Consider the following 17,727-nt stretch of genomic DNA (forward strand, 5'->3'; position numbering starts at 1 on the left):
TGTGCTCCAGTGTCAACTTCCTGGGTAGTCCGTGGGCACGAGGTCTCGGGGGCCTGTGCGCATGGGGTCACCTGGGACTTCCAGTTTTTCTGTTGTTGCACTCCGTCTTGGTCCGCGTGGCCTTGGGGTGGTTCCTCTTCTCCTTGGGGGTGCTCCTGAGCCTCTTGGTGTTGTTCCCCTTCGTACCTAATGAGACATAGCGTATCTTGGTGAGGTAGCAACAATGTTCCATTCGTATCCATATGCAAGCTAAGTAGGAAGGAGTTCACCTTAAGTCCGGTAGGTCCACATGGAGCTTGATGTGCTATGAAGGTGTACATGGTGATGTCCGTAGGATGCTCCGCATCATCCCCTCCCCCTTGGGAAAGATCCGAACTCGGATCGTAAACCGTATCGCCATGTACACGGTAGGAATTGATGCCTTGGTGCCCGGTGAGGTGCTCTAAGATGTTGGTGCCGTGCAACGTGTATGCCTTCCCATGACGAAGATAGCTCATGATGGTACCACCTTGCAAGACCTTCAAAACGAAAGAACATGATAAGCACTTGGAAAAACCCATGAGGTTAGCGTGAACGCAAAGCCTATCATTCGGGAAGGGAAATGCCCAGCAAGTGAATTTATCATGTGTATCATAAGCAAGGGCAAGGTAGGGTGACAAGTCGTGGAGGCATATGATGCGGGTACGCCCAACTATAATAAATTCAAGCAAACAAACATGCTTCACAAGTAACATGTCATGTGTGTAAATGGTGGGCATATATAATGCACATGACATAACACAAGCATGAAAGCAAGATATTAGCAAAGCATCGTCCATGTATTGGTGAGAGGGCGTATGTAAATAGCAATGGGGCATAATGACTCTCCCAACACAACAAGCATCAAAAGCATTGGGAACAAAGAAATCATGGCAATAGCTATTAGGATCTCCACCAAGCATGCAAATACACATAGAAGTAGTATAATGGTGAATCACATGTAATTGCAAGCAAGGGTCACAATTGCATGGCAAAGTCATGGAAAGAGTCATAACATGCAAAGTGAACAAGGTACAAAGGGCATAAAGTAACAAGTGATATATAGCCCATAGCCTTGTGAGAGCCAAGTAGAAGAGATGTGCATAGTCGTTGCGCGGAGAGAATGGTAGGAAGGACAATCCACGGGATCCCAAATCGTCGTTGCTCTCAAGAGCTCGTTTCGTCAACTCTTGGGATTGAGAGGTTGACGAGTATACATGAGTACCTACACGCAACAAAAACAAAGGGAAAATTGTGTGTGCATGGTAGATGTACACATCATCCATCATGATGCGCACGGGCTTGTGTTGGTCTGCACAAAATATCCAATTCTCAAATAAATGAGTTGCATGATATAGAAATATGTCATCCATCATGAGAGGTTTGTTGTTATGTATAGCATAATGGAGACTCCAAGGATGTAATGCATCACGAGCAATATGTAGAGCATTGTTATTCATGGAATGCATATGGTGCACACAAGGGATGTAATTATGCGATACACAATAATTTTCATGGCATGGCATATGAGATGAATTGCACAAGTCATGTAAAGGAAGCATGGCAATATCATCACATGAAAAACAAAAGCCAATGACCATCATCTCGTCATCTATGCCATAAGTACAAATGGGATTTATTTGAATGGGGCATGCATAGCTACAATGTTGAGATTGAAATGATGCAATATGGGATATCTCACTCATAGCATATGACAAGTTCAATGGATTTTCAAACATGATGTGACCAAAAGAATTTTCACATGATATCCTATGGAGCATATCATCACAACTAGGCAACTCAACATGCTCATCATCATATTCATCATAAATAGGTAGCACATCTAAGCATGTAGAAGACATAGTATGTGGTGCATCCATAAGGTGATCATCATCATGCAAGCAATCGATGTGAAGATAGTCCACTAGTGGAACAAGAGAAGCACCATCACCTATGTTACCTATGGGCTCCACTCATGTGGTGTAGGTGAGGTGTCGAAGACCAAGTCGTGGTCATCTTCATCATGATGGAACCATGTGGGGGGTGCATAGTATTCCACCATGGCCATCGTCGTCTCCATTGGAGTTATGGACTCGTCGAGGATAAGCACGTTGTCATGTAGGAGACCTAGCACCAAAGAAGAAAACACACTCGGAGTAGAGGTTAAGTCATTAGAAACCATAGTGGCCTCACATGCCGTCTCAACTACCTCACTCACTAAGTGTTGTGGATCACTCACTCCCTCTTGGATGCTCTCACTCATATGGTTGGTATAGTCACTCAAATGGCTCTCAACCTCACATAGGATGTGAGGCATGCTCTCAAGTGTGGGGTTAGTGGTGGTCACACTCATCCTCTCATAGGAAATGCTCTCAATGTCATGTAGGGTGGAGTCACTCATGTCACTCATGTGGTGGTGGCTCTCCTCACATGGCAATTGGGGCATCTCGTCACATGTCGTTGTCGGAGAGATGTTGGTGCAAATGTCTCCATGCTCAATCATGTCGTGGTCGTAGCCGTGGATGAAAGCCGAATATGGCATCATCATTCTCCTCGAAGACCAAAAATAAGGTCTCATGAACGGTCTCGTAGCTTGACTCGGAGTATGAGTCCAATATGGGCGCCGTCTTCATGTTGTTGAAGAGGTTCGTGCTCGTCGCCGTGGTTGAAGGGGATGGCCCTTGCTCGACCTTCTTGTCGCCGTCTTGTTGTTGGAGGCCCAAATGATGTGGCACCTCGTAGCTCGTCTCCATGACCGAAGGGAAATTCCCATGCTCGACCATCTCCCTTGAGGGACGTCCGAAGATGGAAGTGTCTCCCTCGCTCGTAGGTGATCGCCTTGGACTTGATGATGTCGAAGTAGGCGTACTTGTGGGAAGTAGGCGAAGATGTCGTACGTCCAAAGGCGAAGATGCCAAAGTTGTTGTCGAAGCCGCAGCCCTGGGGTCGATGGTGTTGTTCTGTAGAGCCCGTGCTCACGGGGGTGCAGGAGGCCGTGGGCATGGGGTCCCGTGTGCACAGGGGTGGTAGAGAAGCCAACTCTCGTCCTGAAGGTCGCTCTTCATGGTCTTGGCGGTCGCCTCGAAGATGATGACGGTGCCACGTGGTACTTGCATTGCATGGCCGTAACGAAGACTTCCGACTTGAGCGTCTCCACCGTGAAGAGGACGAAGTTGTAGAAGAGCGATTGACCATCATGGTTCGGATATCGTCTTTGAGGGAACTCAATGATGTGTCGAAGTAGTCCCTTGTACGTTGCTCGGATTGTCGTAGGTCGGTGGTGAAGTTGTCTATGCGGTCGCCCAAAGCAAGTTGTTCTTGATGCAAAGCTTGATGTGCGCCAAAGAGTTGCGACTTGGTGATGAAGTTTGTCATGTCGCCATCTTGCTCTAGGAAGAGTGGATTGGTAGAAGAACTCGGCCTATCCATCATGAGAAAGTGGTGGTGAGTAGGAAAAATGAGAGAACAAAACCAAAATTACCTTTTCCGAAGATTGTGGATGTAACAAGTACGATCTCACGTGATGCTATAATACGGGAATTGGTACCGGGAATTGTTTCTCACACGTACAAGTAAAAGGCTTATGGAGGAGCTCGGTTAGGATGGTGGCAAAAATTTCAAGCAAATGCTAGTCAAGATGTCGATAAGGTTGAGAGGATTCACAAAAATGCAAGTAAAAACAAATAGATCAAACCCAATGGTATCACTATGAACACACACACGGAAGATAGATGGGATCCGCACAACCAAGGGGTGAGCTCAAAATATGCAACCACGGAAAATGCTCTTGTTGTGCAAATACTAGAGAGACGCTAGCTCGATTGCTCAAATGGGCTAGATACGCATGTGCACCAACCTATAAGAGAAACGTGCCGTCTTCAATCCCAACTATGCTACGTATGAGGTGTTGAAGATGATATGAAAAATGGCTTGATGCTATTACTTACGAGCTCTTTGTTGCTCCTCTTTTGCTTAAAAGTTTTTCTTGTTTTTTTTGAAGCTAGAGCCAAGTATGATATGAGACAAGTATGTAAGATATGCATGGGAGAGACTTATGGCACTAAGATGGTAACAAGATCACTACGGTGCACAATAGCGTGGCCCGGCAATTCTCAACTTGCTAGTCTCGATGGGTAAGCTACGCGAAATGGCTCGAGTTATCAATGCAAAAGCAAGGGTGAGATGTCGTCGCGGTTACCGTCCGATCTTACGGTAAGAATGAAGTTGTTGAAGCCGGTGTGGTGTCCGAGTTGATGATCGAGTGGCGGCGATGATGATGTCCAAATGCGCCTAAGTAGCCGAAACACCTTAGGACACAAGAGAAACCGTGGTCCGAAACTCAAACAACCACGAGAGATAGTGCGGAAGAACACGAGTGTTGGTATGAAAGCAAAATGGTGCAAAACAAAAGATGGCCGGAAGTTTCTGGATGGTCCGTGCGCACGGGATAAGTGAGGCCCGTGTGCACGGGGTCTCGAGGGCCCATGTGCACGGGGGGTTCTGGGGGCGGATGACAAGCTCCGGATCCGTGGGGATTTTCCAAGATAAGGACAATTTCGAGGGTTTGGAAGGTGGGGAAGCAGGAAGATGGGTAGATCCACTTGCCAAACTCCAAATTCGTGGATCAAAACAACCAAATCTCACAAGATCCAACAAATTACAAGAAAAAAAGTTTTGGGCTATTTTTGTGGGGATTTTCGAATTTGGACGAAAAACAACAAAATCAAGCTGGAAAATGGGGGGATGGGAGTCCAAGATGTGAATCAACCTTGCTCATGATACCAAAATGATATAGGATGAAATCCTAGAGGGGGATCTTTTCACACTTGGAGGGGGAAAAGGGCAAACTCTCAAGAACACAAAGAGGAAATCACTCAAACAATTCTCCAATTACACATCCACTAGAATAGCAATACAAGATCCACAAGTCACAAACACAAACAAAGGAAAGATACAATGGAAAAGTTCTTCCCACTCCTAGGAGATGAGGTCTTGAAGATAGTCTTCTCCTAGAGGAGGTCTTGAAATCCACTATGATTCTTCCCAAAGGGGCCTTGATTCCCAAAGGTAGAAGCTCACAAATATCTCATCTCATACTTTGCTAACCCTAAACATAGCCCTAGGTACGGTTTATATAGTCTTGTGGTCGAAGTAGATGAAGAGGGGCTCGGATTGGGGATCACAGCCGTCCATCCTGGGAGGCCCGTGCACACGGGGTAAGTTGGGCCCGTGCGCACGGGGGTCCCGTGGGCACGGTACAGGCCCGTGCGCATGGGGTGCTCCAGCATCAACTTCCTGGGTAGTCCGTGGACACGGGGTCTCGGGGGCCCGTGCGCACGGGGTCACCTGGGACTTCCAGTTTTTCTGCTGTTGCACTCCGTCTTGGTCCGCGTGGCCTTGGGGTGGTTCCTCTTCTCCTTGGGGGTGCTCCTGAGCCTCTTGGTGGCGTTCCTCTTCGTACCTAATGAGACATAGTGTATCTTGGTGAGGTAGCAACAATGTTCCATTCGTATCCATATGCAAGCTAAGTAGGAAGGAGTTCACCTTAAGTCCGGTAGGTCCACTTGGAGCTTGATGTGCTATGAAGGTGTACATGGTGATGTCCGTAGGATGCTCCGCATCAGGGATCTTGAGGCGAACGTTGTTGAAGCGCTGGATGTACTTCTGGAGGGTCTTGCCTGGTTGTTGCTTGACGCGGCGTAGGCCACCAGCAGCCGGTGGGCGGTCGCGAGTGCCCTGAAAGTTGGCAACGAAATGGTCGCGCATCTCGTTCCAGGAGAAGATTGAGCCTGGAGGCAGGTTCAGGAGCCAGGAGCGGGCACCATCCTTGAGAGCCATGGAGAACCAGTTCGCCATGGCTTTCTCGTCGCCGTTGGCCGCCTCGATGCTGCAGGAACTCCGCGGGGTCAGGGTGCCGTCTAGCGAGGAGGCAGATCCGGTTTGAACTTGCCTGGCCAAGAGATGCTACGCAGCTCAGTGGTGAAGGCGCGGCAGCCTGCCGTGGTCACCGGGACTCTGCGCTGGTGAAGAACTTGTCCTTGATGGGGTCTGCGCACCGCCGCCGCAGGTGGCACGCGGTCTTGCTGTGGTGATGCAGGGAGCGCGGGGGCGTTTTCTCGCGGCCGAGGGACTTCTTGGCAGCTTCTTTCTTCTTGCGCGGGCGCCGGACGTGGCAGGTCGCGCCGAGGAGCCATGCGCCTGGGCGCCAAGACTCTGTCTTGGGGCAGAGGTGGTGGAGGCGCTCCATGGGCCACGCCGCCCGTGGCTGGCGGAAGGCGAGGCAGCGAGAGGGACGGCGCAGGGGAGCCCCCTGCGATGCTGACAAGCTCGGCGATGCGGCCGAGCCAGTCCTCGTAGAGGTCATCGATGGGGCGGTAGCGCAGGAGCTCGCGCACCATGCACAGAACGGCCTGCTCGTCCACGGGAGCACGATGAGCGTGGGATGACGAACCGGACGGGGTCAGCGATGGAGTGGCGGTGTGGCCGTCCCGCCGCACCGAGGGGTGCAGCTAGGATGCTTGCTGCTCGTTCCCCGCCAGGCCGGTGGCGGCGTTGGCGGCAGGCGACGGAGAATGACGGGTTGACCCGCCGACGGGAGCCGTCTGAGCAATGCGGGCGGCGAGGGCAGCCCGGCGCTCAGCGCGAGCGTGGCGAGCGTTCGCCATGGAGACAATGGAGCAACGGGATGCGGAGCGACGGAAGAGGAGCTTCGGCGCACCCCTACCTGGCGCGCCAAATGTCGAATCTCGGGTTCCGGCAAAACCCTCAAGGTTCGAACACTAGGATGCGCGCGAAGATCTTCCCCTATCGATCCACGTCCTAACTTCGCTAAAATCTCAAGGGCTAACTCGACGAACTCGCAACACAAAGGACACAAGATTTATACTGGTTTGGGCCATTGTTGTGGTGTAATACTCTACTCCAGTGTGGTGTGATGGATTGTTTCTTGGGCTGAGAATGAACAATACAAGGGGAAGAACAGCCTTCTGATGAGAGGTGTTCTTATGCTTGGTGAACTTGTGGTTGTCGGATCTCCCCTCCTAGCTATGGTGGTGCTAGTCCTATTTATAGAGGCCCTGGTCCTCTCCCTAAATATTGAGCGGGAAGGAAGCCAACAACGGCTAATTTGGAAGGGGACAGATAGTACAGCTTATCCTGACAAAAGCAGTCTTTGCCTGCAAAAGGCTCTGGTGGTGACACCTCCTTGGGCTCCATGGTGACCTCGGTCTTGCCGTCTTGCTGGTCATGGTTGTTGAGGAACGTTGCAGAAAACAAAAAATTTCCTACTCGTTTCACCAAGATCCATCTAGGAGTTCATCTAGCAACGAGTGATTAGATGCATCTACATACCTTTATAGATGGCGAGCAGAAGCGTTCGAAGAACGGGGTTGATGTAGTCGAACACGACGTGATTCAAATCACCGGATATCCTAGCACCGAACGGACGGTACCTCCGCGTTCAACACACGTACGGAGCGGATGACATCTCCTCCTTTCTTGATCCAGCAAGGGGGAAGGAGAGGTTGATGAAGATCCAGCAGCACGACGGCGTGGTGGTGGATGCATGGCGTCACAGTAGCAGGGCTTCGCCGTGTACTACGAGGGAGAGATGTAACAGGGGAGAGGGAAGCACCAAAGGCTGAGGTCTGAAGTCCTCCCTCTCCTCAACTATATATAGGAGGGCCAAGGGGGGTGCGCCAGCCTAGGAGATCCAATCTCCTAGGTGCGGCAGCCAAGGGGAGGTTTCCCTCCCCCCCAAGGCACCTAGAGGTGCCTTCCACCATTGGGACTCTTCCCTTAAGTGGAACCCTAGGCGCATGGGCTTTTGGGGCTGGTGCCCTTGGCCCATCTAGGTCAAGGCACACCCCCTACAGCCCATGTGGCCCTCCGGGACAGGTAGCCCCACCCGGTGGGCCCCGGGGACCCCTCCGGTGGTCCCGATACAATACCGATAACCCCGAAACTTGTCCCGATGGCCGAAACAGCACTTCCTATATATAATTCTTTACCTCCGGACCATTCCGGAACTCCTCGTGACGTCCGGGATCTCATCCGGGACTCCGAACAACATTCGGGTTACTGCATACACATATCTTCATAACCCTAGCGTCACCGAACCTTAAGTGTGTAGACCCTACGGGTTCGGGAGACAAGCAGACATGACCGAGACGACTCTCCGGTCAATAACCAACAGCGGGATCTGGATACCCATGTTGGCTCCCACATGCTCCACGATGATCTCATCGGATGAACCACGATGTCGAGGATTAATCAACCCCGTATACAATTCCCTTTGTCAATCGGTATGTTACTTGCCCGAGACTCGATCGTCGGTATCCCAATACCTTGTTCAGTCTCGTTACCGGCAAGTCACTTTACTCGTACCGTAATGCATGATCCCGTGATCAACCACTTGGTCACCTTGAGCTCATAATGATGATGCATTACCGAGTGGGCCCAGTGATACCTCTCCGTTATATGGAGTGACAAATCCCAGTCTCGATCCGTGTCAACCCAACAGACACTTTCGGAAATACCTGTAGTGCACCTTTATAGTCACCCAGTTACGTTGTGACGTTTGATACACCCAAAGCACTCTTACGGTATCCGGGAGTTACACGATCTCATGGTCAAAGGAAAAGATACTTGACATTGGAAAAGCTCTAGCAAACGAACTACACGATCTTGTGCTATGCTTAGGATTAGGTCTTGTCCATCACATCATTCTCCTAATGATGTGATCCCGTTATCAATGACATCCAATGTCCATAGCCAGGAAACCATGACTATCTGTTGATCAACGAGCTAGTCAACTAGAGGCTTACTAGGGACATATTATGGTCTATGTATTCACACGTGTATTACGATTTCCGGATAATACAGTTATAGCATGAATAAAGACAATTATCATGAACAAAGAAATATAATAATAATACTTTTATTATTGCCTCTAGGGCATATTCCAACAATGGTCTCATTGCACCGATATGGAAACCTTTACTTGAGGCCTCGGTACTCCGCGCCTGCTTGCTTCCTTAGCACCAAAGAGGAAACAAGAACACTGTGCGCGCTGGCGCCCGCCTGATCTTGATCGTTATGGCTCACATCATTCAAACCTCGCGAGGTTTGCCTTGCCTTGAACTCTCCGCCCCTCGCGAGCCAGCCTGGTGAGGGCGCTCCCGAGGAGGTCTTGTGCCATCCGCCTCGCGAGGCTTGGCCCCTCGCGAGGGTCTTGGGTGCTTGTTGGTGAAGATGGGCCGTTCGAGCCCGCTCGTAGAGCCACGCCATGGATCGCAGGTAGGCAAGTCTGGGGACCCCCGTTCCCAGAACGCCGACAGATACATGTTCGCGTTAGGACCATCCTGCAATAGTGATGTATTCATGTTGTAGCTTGTGGCGAGTGTAAGCCTTTATCTGGTATTCTCATCTATTCAGTACATGGTATGTTATAATGATATCCACCTTGCGAAGCGTCTTCGATATGCGCTTCTATCATTTGCGGGGACTTTCAAGTTCCTTGATGATAGGACCGCATATTGGGCGCTACACAATGCTATCGTTGATTCGAAGATTCGACATCGAGCTCTCGTGACCAAACAATGGGACCTGCGTGGGCCATCAATGTCAATGCTAAAACCGGCGGATCTCGGATAAGGGGCGTCGAGCTGGTGATCTGAGCTAGATGATAACATGAGAAAATACTATGTTGGGGATATGCTAGAAGGGGTCTAATTTCACAAAATAAGAAAAATTACTTTCAAATATAATTTCGAGAGGGTGTCCTAAGACATGAAATGGGACTGTTAGTTCAAATGGATCCACACGTAAAATTTGTTTATTAGGGTCGCACAAAACAGATTAGTTTTATAGTAGGTGACAGTTGTATTACAATAATAATCTTCCAACTACCTTGTCTACAGGATACTCTCTTCGTCTCAAAATAAATGTCTCAACTTTAATATAGTATTAAAATTGAGATACTTTTTTTAAAACGGAGGGAGTATTTGATATAGTGGACGGCATGTCAACCAGATGAAAATAAAAAATAAATATGATTTTCGGTTTTAAACAGTCTCCCACTTGCAGTAGAGTCAATAATCTAGTTACATTGTGATGAATCGAACACCCATGGAATTCTGGTGTTGATCATGTTTTGCCCTAGGGAGAGGTTTAGTCAATGGATCTGCTATATTCAGGTCCGTATGTACTTTACAAATCTCTATGTCTCCATCTTGAACATTTTCACGAATGGAGTTGAAGCGACGCTTGATGTGCCTTGTCTTCTTGTGAAACCTGGGCTCCTTGGCAAGTGCAATAGCCCCAGTGTTGTCACAAAAGAGTTTGATTGGCCCCGACGCATTGGGTATGACTCCTAGGTTGGTGATGAACTCCTTCACCCATATTGCTTCATGTGCTGCCTCCGAGGCTGCCATGTACTCCGCTTCACATGTAGATCCCGCCACGACGCTCTGCTTGCAGCTGCACCAGCTCACTGCTCCACCATTCAACATATACACGTATCCGGTTTGTGACTTAGAGTCATCCAGATCTGTGTCGAAGCTAGTGTCGATGTAACCCTTTACGACGAGCTCTTCGTCACCTCCATAAACGAGAAACATTTCCTTAGTCCTTTTCAGGTACTTCAGGATATTCTTGACCGCTGTCCAGTGTTCCTTGCTGGGATTACTTTGGTACCCTTCCTACCAAACTTACCGCAAGGTTTACATCAGGTCTGGTACACAGCATGGCATACATAATAGAACCTATGGCTGAGGCATAGGGGATGACACTCATCTCTTCTATATCTTCTGCCGTGGTCGGGTATTGAGCCGAGCTCAATTTCATACCTTGCAAAACAGGCAAGAACCCTTTCTTGGACTGATCCATTTTGAACTTCTTCAAAATCTTATCAAGGTACGTGCTTTGTGAAAGACCTATGAGGCGTCTCGATCTATCCCTATAGATCTTGATGCCTAATATATAAGCAGCTTCTCCAAGGTCCTTCATTGAAAAACTCTTATTCAAGTAGGCCTTGATGCTGTCCAAGAGTTCTATATCATTTCCCATCAAAAGTATGTCATCTACATATAGTATGAGGTATGCTACAGAGCTCCCACTCACTTTCTTGTAAACGCAGGCTTCTCCATAAATCTGCGTAAACCCAAACGCTTTGATCATCTCATCAAAGCAAATGTTCCAACTCCGAGATGCTTGCACCAGCCCATAAATCGAGCGTTGGAGCTTGCACACCTTGTCAGCATTCTTAGGATCGACAAAACCTTCCGGCTGCATCATATACAATTCTTCCTTAAGGAAACCATTAAGGAATGCCGTTTTGACGTCCATTTGCCATATTTCATAATCGTAGAATGCGGCAATTGCTAACATGATTCGGACGGACTTTAGCTTCGCTACCGGTGAGAAAGTCTCATCGTAGTCAACCCCTTGAACTTGTCGATAACCCTTAGTGACAAGCCGAGCTTTATAGATGGTCACATTACCATCCGCGTCTGTCTTCTTCTTAAAGATCCATTTATTTTCTATGGCTCGCCGTTCAACGGGCAAGTCAGTCAAAGTCCATACTTCGTTTTCATACATGGATCCTATCTCGGATTTCATGGCTTCTAGCCATTTGTCGAAATCCGGTCCCGCCATCGCTTCTTCATAGTTCGAAGGTTCACCGTTGTCTAACAACATGATTTCCAAGACAGGGTTGCCGTACCACTCTGGTGCGGAACGTGTTCTTGTGGACCTTCGAATTTCAGTAGGAGCTTGATCAGAAGTATCTTGATCATCATGAATAACTTCCTCTCTAGTCGGTGCAGGCACCTCAGGAACATTTTCTTGAGTTGCGCCATTTACCGGTTCAAGAGGCAATACTTCATCAAGTTCTACTTTCCTCCCACTTACTTCTTTCGAGAGAAACTCTTTCTCTAGAAAGAATCCATTCCTGGCAATAAAGATCTTGCCTTCGGATCTGAGGTAGAAGGTATACCCAGCAGTTTCTTTAGGGTATCCTATGAAGACGCATTTTTCCGACTTGGGTTCGAGCTTTTCAGGTTGAAATTTCCTGACATAAGCATCGCATCCCCAAACTTTTAGAAACACAGCTTAGGTTTCTTCCCAAACCATAATTCATACAGTGTCGTCTCAACGGATTTCGACGGAGCCCTATTTAAAGTGAATGCGGCAGTCTCTAAAGCATAGCCCCAAAAAGATAGCGGTAAATCGGTAAGAGACATCATAGATCGTACCATATCTAATAGAGTGCGATTACGACGTTCGAACACACCATTACACTGAGGTGTTCCAGGCGGCATGAGTTGTGAAACTATTCCATATTTTCTTAAGTGTGTGCCAAATTCGTGACTCAAGTATTCTCCTCCACGATCTGATCGTAGAAACTTGATTTTCCTGTCACGTTGATTCTCAACCTCACTCTGAAATTCCTTGAACTTTTCAAAGGTTTCAGACTTGTGTTTCATTAAGTAGACATACCCATATCTACTCAAGTCATCAGTGAGGGTGAGAACATAACGATAGCCACCGCGAGCCTCAACACTCATTGGACCGCACACATCAGTATGTATGATTTCCAATAAGTTGGTTGCTTGCTCCATTGTTCCTGAGAACGGAGTCTTGGTCATTTTTCCCATGAGGCATGGTTCGCACGTGTCAAATGATTCGTAATCAAGAGACTCTAAAAGTCCATCTGCATGGAGCTTCTTCATGCGTTTGACACCTATGTGACCAAGGCGGCAGTGCCATAAGTATGTGGGACTATCATTATCAACCTTACATATTTTGGTACTCACACTATGAATATGTGTAGTAATACGCTCGAGATTCATTAAGAATAAACCATTGACTATCGGAGCATGACCATAAAACATATCTCTCATATAAATAGAACAACCATTATTCTCGGATTTAAATGAGTAGCCATCTCGTATTAAACGAGATCCTGATACAATGTTCATGCTCAAACATGGCACTAAATAACAATTATTGAGGTTTATAACTAATCCCGTAGGTAAATGTAGAGGTAGCGTGCCGACGGCGATCACATCGACCTTGGAACCATTCCCGACGCGCATCGTCACCTCGTCCTTCGCCAGTCTCCGTTTATTCCGCAGCTCCTGCTGTGAGTTACAAATATGAGCAACGGCACCGGTATCAAATACCCAGGAGTTACTACGAGCACTGGTAAGGTACACATCAATTACATGTATATCAAATATACCTTTGGTGTTGCCGGCCTTCTTGTCCGCTAAGTATTTGGGGCAGTTCCGCTTCCAGTGACCCTTCCCTTTGCAATAAAAGCACTCTGTCTCAGGCTTGGGTCCATTCTTTGACTTCTTCCCGGCAGCTTGCTTGCCGGGCGCGGCAACTTCCTTGCCGTCCTTCTTGAAGTTCTTTTTACCCTTGCCCTTCTTGAACTTAGTGGTTTTATTCATCATCAACACTTGATGTTCCTTCTTGACTTCTACCTCTGCTGATTTCAGCATAGCAAATACTTCAGGAATGGTCTTTACCATCCCCTGCATATTGAAGTTCATCACAAAGCTCTTGTATCTTGGTGGAAGCGACTGGAGGATTCTGTCAATGACCGCGTCATCCGGGAGATTAACTCCCAGCTGAGTCAAGCGGTTATGTAACCCAGACATAGTGAGTATGTGCTCACTGACAGAACTATTTTCCTCCATCTTCCAGCTGAAGAACTTATCGGAGACTTCATATCTCTCGATCCGGGCATGAGCTTGAAAAACCATTTTTAGCTCTTCGAACATCTCATATGCTCCATGTCTCTCAAAACGCTTTTGGAGCCCCGGCTCTAAGCTGTAAAGCATGCCGCACTGAACGAGGGAGTAGTCATCAGTACGTGTCTGCCAAGCGTTCATAGCGTCTTGGTTCTGTGGGACGGGTGGATCACCTAGCGGTGCTTGTAGGACATAATCTTTCTTGGCAGCTATGAGGATGATCCTCAGGTTCCGGACCCAGTCCGTATAGTTGCTGCCATCGTCTTTCAGTTTGGTTTTCTCTAGGAACGCGTTGAAATTGAATACGACGTTGGCCATTTGATCTACAAGACATATTGTAAAGATTTTAGACTAAGTTCATGATAATTAAGTTCATCTAATCAAATTATTAATGAACTCCCACTCAGATTAGACATCCCTCTAGTCATCTAAGTGTTACACGATCCGAGTCGACTAGGCCGTGTCCGATTAACACGTGAGACGGACTAGTCATCGCCGGTGAACATCTTCATGTTGATCGTATCTTCCATACGACTCGTGTTCGACCTTTCGGTCTCTGTGTTCCGAGGCCATGTCTGTACATGCTAGGCTCGTCAAGTTAACCCTAAGTGTTTTTGCATGTGTAAAACTATCTTACACCCGTTGTATGTGAACGTAAGGATCTATCACACCCGATTAACACGTGGTGCTTCGAAACGACGAACTGTAGCAACGGTGCACAGTTAGGGGAGAACACTTCTTGAAATTGTTGTAAGGGATCATCTTATTTACTACCGTCGTTCTAAGTAAACAAGATACAAAACATGATAAACATCACATGCAATCAAATAATAATAGTGACATGATATGGCCAATATCACATAGCTCCTTTGATCTCCATCTTGGGGCTTCATGATCATCCTGTCACCGTCATACTCATCGACATGTAAGTTGTGATTCCTTGTACAATAGCATGAACATCACATATAGATCATTCATCATTCATCACAACTTTGGCCATATCATATCACAAAGCACTTGCTGCGAAAACAAGTTAGACGTCCTCTAATTGTTGTTGCAGATTTTACGTGGCTGAAGTAGGGTTCTAACAAGAACGTTTTCTTACCTACGTAAAAGCCACAACGTGATTTGTCAACTTCTATTTACCCTTCATAAGGACCCTGTTCATCGAATCTGCTCCAACTAAAGTAGGAGAGACAGACACCCGCCAGCCACCTTATGCAACTTGTGCATGTTAGTCGGTGGAACCGGTCTCACGTAAGCATACGTGTAAGGTTGGTTCGGGCCGCTTCATCCCACAATACCGTTGAAGCAAGATAAGACTAGTAGCGGCAAGAAAGTTGACAACATCTACGCCCACAACAAATTGTGTTCTACTCGCGCAAGAGAACTATGCATAGACCTAGCTCATGATGCCACTGTTGAGGAACGTTGCAGAAAACAAAAAATTTCCTACTCGTTTCACCAAGATCCATCTAGGAGTTCATCTAGCAACGAGTGATTAGATGCATCTACATACCTTTATAGATGGCGAGCGGAAGCGTTCGAAGAACGGGGTTGATGTAGTCGAACACGACGTGATTCAAATCACCGGAGATCCTAGCACCGAACGGACGGTACCTCCGCGTTCAACACACGTACGGAGCGGATGACGTCTCCTCCTTTCTTGATCCAGAAAGGGGGAAGGAGAGGTTGATGAAGATCCAGCAGCACGACGGCGTGGTGGTGGATGCATGGCGTCACAGTAGCAGGGCTTCGCCGTGTACTACGAGGGAGAGATGTAACAGGGGAGAGGGAAGCACCAAAGGCTGAGGTCTGAAGTCCTCCCTCTCCTCAACTATATATAGGAGGGCCAAGGGGGGGTGCGCCAGCCTAGGAGATCCAATCTCCTAGGTGCGGCAGCCAAGGGGAGGTTTCCCTCCCCCCCAAGGCACCTAGAGGTGCCTTCCACCATTGGGACTCTTCCCTTAAGTGGAACCCTAGGCGCATGGGCTTTTGGGGCTGGTGCCCTTGGCCCATCTAGGTCAAGGAACACCCCCTACAGCCCATGTGGCCCTCCGGGACAGGTAGCCCCACCCGGTGGGCCCCGGGGACCCCTCCGGTGGTCCCGATACAATACCGATAACCCCGAAACTTGTCCCGATGGCCGAAACAGCACTTCCTATATATAATTCTTTACCTCCGGACCATTCCGGAACTCCTCGTGACGTCTGGGATCTCATCCGGGACTCCGAACAACATTCGGGTTACTGCATACACATATCTTCACAACCCTAGCGTCACCGAACCTTAAGTGTGTAGACCCTACGGGTTCGGGAGACATGCAGACATGACCGGGACGACTCTCCGGTCAATAACCAACAGCGGGATCTGGATACCCATGTTGGCTCCCACATGCTCCACGATGATCTCATCGGATGAACCACGATGTCGAGGATTAAACAACCCCGTATACAATTCCCTTTGTCAATCGGTATGTTACTTGCCCGAGACTCGATCGTCGGTATCCCAATACCTTGTTCAGTCTCGTTACCGGCAAGTCACTTTACTCGTACCATAATGCATGATCCCGTGATCAACCACTTGGTCACCTTGAGCTCATAATGATGATGCATTACCGAGTGGGCCCAGTGATACCTCTCCGTTATATGGAGTGACAAATCCCAGTCTCGATCCGTGTCAACCCAACAGACACTTTCGGAAATACCTGTAGTGCACCTTTATAGTCACCCAGTTACGTTGTGACGTTTGATACACCCAAAGCACTCTTACGGTATCCGGGAGTTACACGATCTCATGGTCAAAGGAAAAGATACTTGACATTGGAAAAGCTCTAGCAAACGAACTACACGATCTTGTGCTATGCTTAGGATTAGGTCTTGTCCATCACATCATTCTCCTAATGATGTGATCCCGTTATCAATGACATCCAATGTCCATAGCCAGGAAACCATGACTATCTGTTGATCAACGAGCTAGTCAACTAGAGGCTTACTAGGGACATATTATGGTCTATGTATTCACACGTGTATTACGATTTCCGGATAATACAGTTATAGCATGAATAAAGACAATTATCATGAACAAAGAAATATAATAATAATACTTTTATTATTGCCTCTAGGGCATATTTCCAACAATGGTCTCATTGCACCGATATGGAAACCTTTACTTGAGGCCTCGGTACTCCGCGCCTGCTTGCTTCCTTAGCACCAAAGAGGAAACAAGAACACTGTGCGCGCTGGCGCCCGCCTGATCTTGATCGTTATGGCTCACATCATTCAAACCTCGCGAGGTTTGCCTTGCCTTGAACTCTCCGCCCCTCGCGAGCCAGCCTGGTGAGGGCGCTCCCGAGGAGGTCTTGTGCCATCCGCCTCGCGAGGCTTGGCCCCTCGCGAGGGTCTTGGGTGCTTGTTGGTGAAGATGGGCCGTTCGAGCCCGCTCGTAGAGCCACGCCATGGATCGCAGGTAGGCAAGTCTGGGGACCCCCGTTCCCAGAACGCCGACAGATACATGTTCGCGTTAGGACCATCCTGCAATAGTGATGTATTCATGTTGTAGCTTGTGGCGAGTGTAAGCCTTTATCTGGTATTCTCATCTATTCAGTACATGGTATGTTATAATGATATCCACCTTGCGAAGCGTCTTCGATATGCGCTTCTATCATTTGCGGGACTTTCAAGTTCCTTGATGATAGGACCGCATATTGGGCGCTACACAATGCTATCGTTGATTCGAAGATTCGACATCGAGCTCTCGTGACCAAACAATGGGACCTGCGTGGGCCATCAATGTCAATGCTAAAACCGGCGGATCTCGGATAAGGGGCGTCGAGCTGGTGATCTGAGCTAGATGATAACATGAGAAAATACTATGTTGGGGATATGCTAGAAGGGGTCTAATTTCACAAAATAAGAAAAATTACTTTCAAATATAATTTCGAGAGGGT

This window comes from Triticum urartu, chromosome 6, assembly GCF_003073215.2.
Source record: "Triticum urartu cultivar G1812 chromosome 6, Tu2.1, whole genome shotgun sequence".
Taxonomy (NCBI): domain Eukaryota; kingdom Viridiplantae; phylum Streptophyta; class Magnoliopsida; order Poales; family Poaceae; genus Triticum; species Triticum urartu.